This window comes from Seriola dumerili, unplaced genomic scaffold, assembly GCF_002260705.1.
Source record: "Seriola dumerili isolate Sdu_G_001 unplaced genomic scaffold, Sdu_1.0 BDQW01000465.1, whole genome shotgun sequence".
Classification (NCBI taxonomy): Eukaryota; Metazoa; Chordata; class Actinopteri; order Carangiformes; family Carangidae; genus Seriola; species Seriola dumerili.
The window spans coordinates 175,908-181,907 of NW_019174720.1; the positions used below are offsets into that span (position 1 = coordinate 175,908).

The window sequence follows — 6,000 nt, forward strand, 5'->3', positions numbered from 1 at the left end:
TACAGTAGGGCTGTCAATTAGTCCATTACCAGTTAAGAGATTGCAGTAGATGCCGGTGTATGGTGCAACTGTCAAACAAGACTAGGTCAAAACCATATGATATATAAGGTATAATTTTATCTGACAAAGTCACCAAACACATTAATGAAAGACAAAGACTGAGCTGTGATTTCAGCTGTATTTACTGTAACATGGCACATTTTATTTTTTCAGTACAATTGACAAAGAAAACTTAATATTAAATGATAAGCTGTACTTACATAATTTATTATTACTGAGAGGTGCCATAAATCCTTTTGTTTTATGACCTACAATCACAGTAATTATATTCATATTGAATGAAGTCTTTCATTTGTTGGTGCATAAGTTATAAAGTAATGCAGTAGCCTTGTGTTGCCTGTTCATGTGCTGCAGGCATCTTCTCTATTTTGAAAATGAAAGCAGTTCAGTAAGTTTTCCTCAGGATGTACTGTGGACAGTAAAGTCTGTTCTCAACAATTAAAAGATAAGATCCATATAACTGACAGCAAACATGAAAATGAGCAGCAGGTGTCACACTGTGTGAATTTGCCTGTCAACAGGTTTGTTCACTCGAACAAACTGATAACTGATACTCAAGCCGGTAATCGATGCGCTGGCAACAAGTGGCAGCAAGTCCATGTAGCTCCTAGTTTTTTGCAATATATTTGTATATATTAGTATATTTTTTGTTGATTGATGTTTTTTATTCTACGTTGTTTTGTCTGACGATGGAGAAAATAGTGTACACAAAGGAAGAACTCCTGGTATTAAAGTTTACCAGATATGGAGTTAAACATCCCATACTGGCTGAGATGAAGAAGCCGTACTGTGGATGCAGAGCCGGGGCTAAGCTAAAGGGTAGGAGATGGAGATATAAGCCTTTTCTACCATCGATCCACATGGGAAATCCCAGCTCCCTGGCTAACAAGTATGATGAACTGGAGGCACTTGTGAAGAACCAGCGAGCATATCATGAGTGTAGTCTCATGTTTTCACAGAGAACTGGTTAAAAGACAATACTCCCGACTGTTGTGTGGATTTACCCAGCTTCACTGCAGGACGAGCGGATGCCAGAGCAAGTGGAAAGAATAAAGATGGAGGACTGGTTCTGCTTGTGAACAATAGATGGTGCAACCCCGGTCACATCACAGTGAAGGAGAAGATCTGCTGTTGGGATATTGAACTGTTGGCAGTTGTTCTTAGACTGTACTATGTACTGAGGGAGTTCTCACACATCGTCGCCGTTTTTGTTTACATTCAACCACGAGCAGAGCCTGCAGTCGCGTGTGACTTCATTCATGAGCACCCTGATGCATTCATTGCAATATCAGGGGATTTTAACCATGTCACTCTCACCTCTCACCTGACTGGCTTCACTCAGTATGTTGACTGTCCCACAAGGGAAAATAAGACACTGGATCTGTTGTATGCAAATGTCAAGGAGGCCTACACTGCTTCAGCTCTACCACCACTTGGCAGATCAGATCATAATTTGGTTCTTCTTCAGCCTTCCTACAACCCCTGTGTACTGAGGCAGGCTGCAACCACCCGCTCATTCAGGAACTGGACCCCAGAGACCAGTGAGTCTCTAAAAGACTGTTTTGAGTGCATGGATTGGAATGTACTGTTGGAGTCACAGGAAAATGATAACAGAAGGACCCTGACCTTGATAAAATGGTCGAATGTACCACAGACTACATTAACTTCTGTATGGACACTGTAATACCAGTAAGGACTGTACACTTCTTTCCAAACAACAAACCCTGGATCACCAGTAACATCAAGACCCTCTTCAACCAGAAAAAGGAGGCCTTCAGGGATGGAGACAGGGAGAAGCTCAGGTGTCTGCAACATGAGCTGAAGAGGAGATTAAAGCAGGCAAAGGAGGACTACAAAAAGAAAGTAGAAAGTAGGAAGCTGCAGCACAACAACACCAGATAGATGTGGAAGGGGATGAGAACAGCCAGGCAACATCAGGTGATGTGGACAAGGCCAATAAATTCAACCTGTTCTACAACAGGTTTGATACAGCGTCACCTGTTCTCTCTCCCACTGCTTCAGCTGCAGCTTCTCCTACGGCATCTCCTCCACAACCTGACACTGCAACTGCAACTCCCTCCACACTGGGGTCAAGTCTCCTGTCCTTTACAATGGAGGAGGTGAGGGAGGAGCAACACGTCCGGATAGTGTGTCCCCGAGGCTGTTAAAGGACTGTGCAGCCCAGCTGGCTGAGCCTCTCTAGAGGAACTTTAACTTAAGCCTTCAAACAGGGAGGGTCCCGGTCCTGTGGAAAACATCATGTCTTGTTCCGGTCCCTAAATTAGGAAGACCGGCTGAGATACATGTAAATGACTACAGACCAGTGGCCCTCACATCACACATCATGAAGACCCTGGAGGAGCTGCTTCTCCACCTTCTGAGGCCACCGGTTGAACATGCACTTGACCCTCTACAGTTTGCTTACAAAGAACATATTGGAGTGAATGATGCCGTCCTTTACATGCTCCACTGGGCCCATTCTTATTTGGATGAGCCAAGAGTTACATGAGGATTATGTTCTTTGATTTCTCAAGTGCATTTAACACCATCCAACCACCCATTTTTTTAAATTATTTTTTGGGGCTTTTTATGCCTTTATTGATAGCACAGTAGAGAGAGACAGGAAATGGGGAGGCAGAGAGAGGGGGAATGACATGCAGCAAAGGGCCTTCCGATGCGGGATCTGAACCGGGGCCAACTGCAGCGAGGACCTTAGCCTCTGCATATGGGGCGCCTGCTCAACCAACTGCGCCACTCGACGCCCCGAACCGCCCATTTTTAAAGACAAGCTGGAAGGGATGGGGGTGAATCCCTGCTTCACATCCTGGACTGCAGATTACCTGACAAGACGACCACAGTACGTCAGGCTGGGTAACTGTGTCAGGGACAGTGATGAGCAGCACTGGGGCTCCACATGTGACTGTTCTGGCGCCGTTCCTGTTCATCCTGTATACAGCGGACTTTAAATACAGCTCTGAGTCCTGCCACATCCAGAAATACTCAGATGACACAGTTATTGTGGCAGGTATCAGGAATGGGCGGTAGTAGGAGTACAGGGATCTGACAATGGTCTTCAGTGAATGGAGCAACAAGAACTGCCTCCTCTGAACATCTCCAAGACCAAGGAGATGGTAATGGACTTTCGGAGGGCTAGGCCCGCCCTTCAGCCAGTCAGGTTTCGAGGGAAGGACATTGAGGTGGTGCACACTTATAAATACCTAGGTGTTCAACTGGACAGTAAACTGAACTGGTCCCTGAACCCAGATGCTATCTACAGGAAGGGGCAGAGCCGGCTCTTTTTCCTCAGGAGGCTCAGGTCCTTTGACGTCTGCAGTGCAATGCTGCACATGTTTTATCAGTTAGTGGTGGGCAGTGTATTCTTTTATGCTGCAGTCTGCTGGGGCAGCAGCATGTCAGACATGAACACAAAGAGACTAAACAAGCTGGTCAAAAGGCTGGGTCTGTGCTTGGCAGGAGTCTGGACTCACTCAGGACTGTTGTGGAAAGACGCATGCAATGTAAGATGGAGGCCATCTTAGACAATACCAACCACCCTCTCTACAACATTCTGGCAGGACAGAGAAGCAGCTACAGGTGGAGCAAACGTACCATCTCACTGCACTGCAGAAAGAGAGGTTCAGGAGATCCTTTGTTTCCACTGCCATCAGGCTATAGTCCACATCACAGTGAAGGAGAAGATCTGCTGTTGGGATATTGAACTGTTGGCAGTGTGCTTAGACTTACTATGTACTGAGGGAGTTCTCACACATCGTCGCCGTTTTTGTTTACATTCAACCACGAGCAGAGCCTGCAGTCGCGTGTGACTTCATTCATGAGCACCCTGATGCATTCATTGCAATATCAGGGATTTTAACCATGTCACTCTCACCTCTCACCTGACTGGCTTCACTCAGTATGTTGACTGTCCCACAAGGGAAAATAAGACACTGGATCTGTTGTATGCAAATGTCAAGGAGGCCTAACACTGCTTCAGCTCTACCACTACTTGGCAGATCAGATCATAAATTTGGTTCTTCTTCAGCCTTCCTACAACCCCTGTGTACTGAGGCAGGCTGCAACCACCCGCTCATTCAGGAACTGGACCCCAGAGACCAGTGAGTCTCTAAAAGACTGTTTTGAGTGCATGGATTGGAATGTACTGTTGGAGTCACAGGAAAATGATAACAGAAGGACCCTGACCTTGATAAAATGGTCGAATGTACCACAGACTACATTAACTTCTGTATGGACACTGTAATACCAGTAGGACTGTACACTTCTTCCAAACAACAAACCCTGGATCACCAGTAACATCAAGACCCTCTTCAACCAGAAAAAGGAGGCCTTCAGGGATGGAGACAGGGAAAGCTCAGGTGTCTGCAACATGAGCTGAAGAGGGAGATTAAAGCAGGCAAGGAGGACTACACAAAAGAAAAGTAGAAGTAGGAAGCTGCAGCACAACAACACCAGATAGATGTGGAAGGGGATGAGAAACAAGCCAGGCAACATCAGGTGATGTGGACAAGGCCAATAAATTCAACCTGTTCTACAACAGTTTATACACAGCCTCACCTGTTCTCTCTTCCCACTGCTTCAGCAGCAGCTTCTCTACGGCATCTCCTCCACAACCTGACACTGCAACTGCAACTCCCTCCACACTGGGGTCAAGTCTCCTGTCCTTTACAATGGAGGAGGTGAGGGAGGAGCAACACGTCCGATAGTGTGTCCCCGAGGCTGTTAAAGGACTGTGCAGCCCAGCTGGCTGAGCCTCCTCTAGAGGAACTTTAACTTAAGCCTTCAAACAGGGAGGGTCCCGGTCCTGTGGAAAACATCATGTCTTGTTCCGGTCCCTAAATTAGGAAGACCGGCTGAGATACATGTAAATGACTACAGACCAGTGGCCCTCACATCACACATCATGAAGACCCTGGAGGAGCTGCTTCTCCACCTTCTGAGGCCACCGGTTGAACATGCACTTGACCCTCTACAGTTTGCTTACAAAGAACATATTGGAGTGAATGATGCCGTCCTTTACATGCTCCAACTGGGCCCATTCTTATTTGGATGAGCCAAGAGTTACATGAGGATTATGTTCTTTGATTTCTCAAGTGCATTTAACACCATCCAACCACCCATTTTTTTAAATTATTTTTTGGGCTTTTTATGCCTTTATTGATAGCACAGTAGAGAGAGACTGGAAATGGGAGGCAGAGAGAGGGGGAATGACATGCAGCAAAGGGCCTTCCGATGCGGGATCTGAACCGGGGCCAACTGCAGCAGAGACCTTAGCCTCTGCATATGGGCGCCTGCTCAACCAACTGCGCCACTCGACGCCCCGAACCGCCCATTTTTAAAGACAAGCTGGAAGGGATGGGGTGAATCCCTGCTTCACATCCTGGACTGCAGATTACCTGACAAGAACGACCACAGTACGTCAGGCTGGGTAACTGTGTCAGGGACAGTGATGAGCAGCACTGGGGCTCCACATGTGACTGTTCATCCTGTATGTACAGCGGACTTTTAAATACAGCTCTGAGTCCTGCCACATCCAGAAATACTCAGATGACACAGTTATTGTGGCAAGGTATCAGGAATGGGCGGTAGTAGGAGTACAGGGATCTGACGATGGCCTTCAGATGAATGGAGCAACAAAAGAACTGCCTCCTCTGAACATCTCCAAGACCAAGGAGATGGTCATGGACTTTCGGAGGTCTAGGCCCACCCTTCAGCCAGTCAGCTTTCGAGGGAAGGACATTGAGGTGGTGCACACTTATAATACCTAGGTGTTCACCTGGACAGTAAACTGGACTGGTCCCTGAACACAGATGCTATCTACAGGAAAGGGCAGAGGCAGCTCTTTTTCCTCAGGAGGCTCAGGTCCTTTGACGTCTGCAGTGAAATGCTGCACATGTTTTATTCAGTCAGTGGTGACAGTGTATT

General features: G+C 46.8%; 1 protein-coding gene across 1 annotated transcript in view; it reads right to left on the reverse strand.

The window, feature by feature from the left end:
• smpd3 (sphingomyelin phosphodiesterase 3) overlaps positions 1–6,000 on the reverse strand; it is a 59,199-nt gene that overhangs the window by 46,571 nt on the left and 6,628 nt on the right. The window lies entirely within an intron of this gene.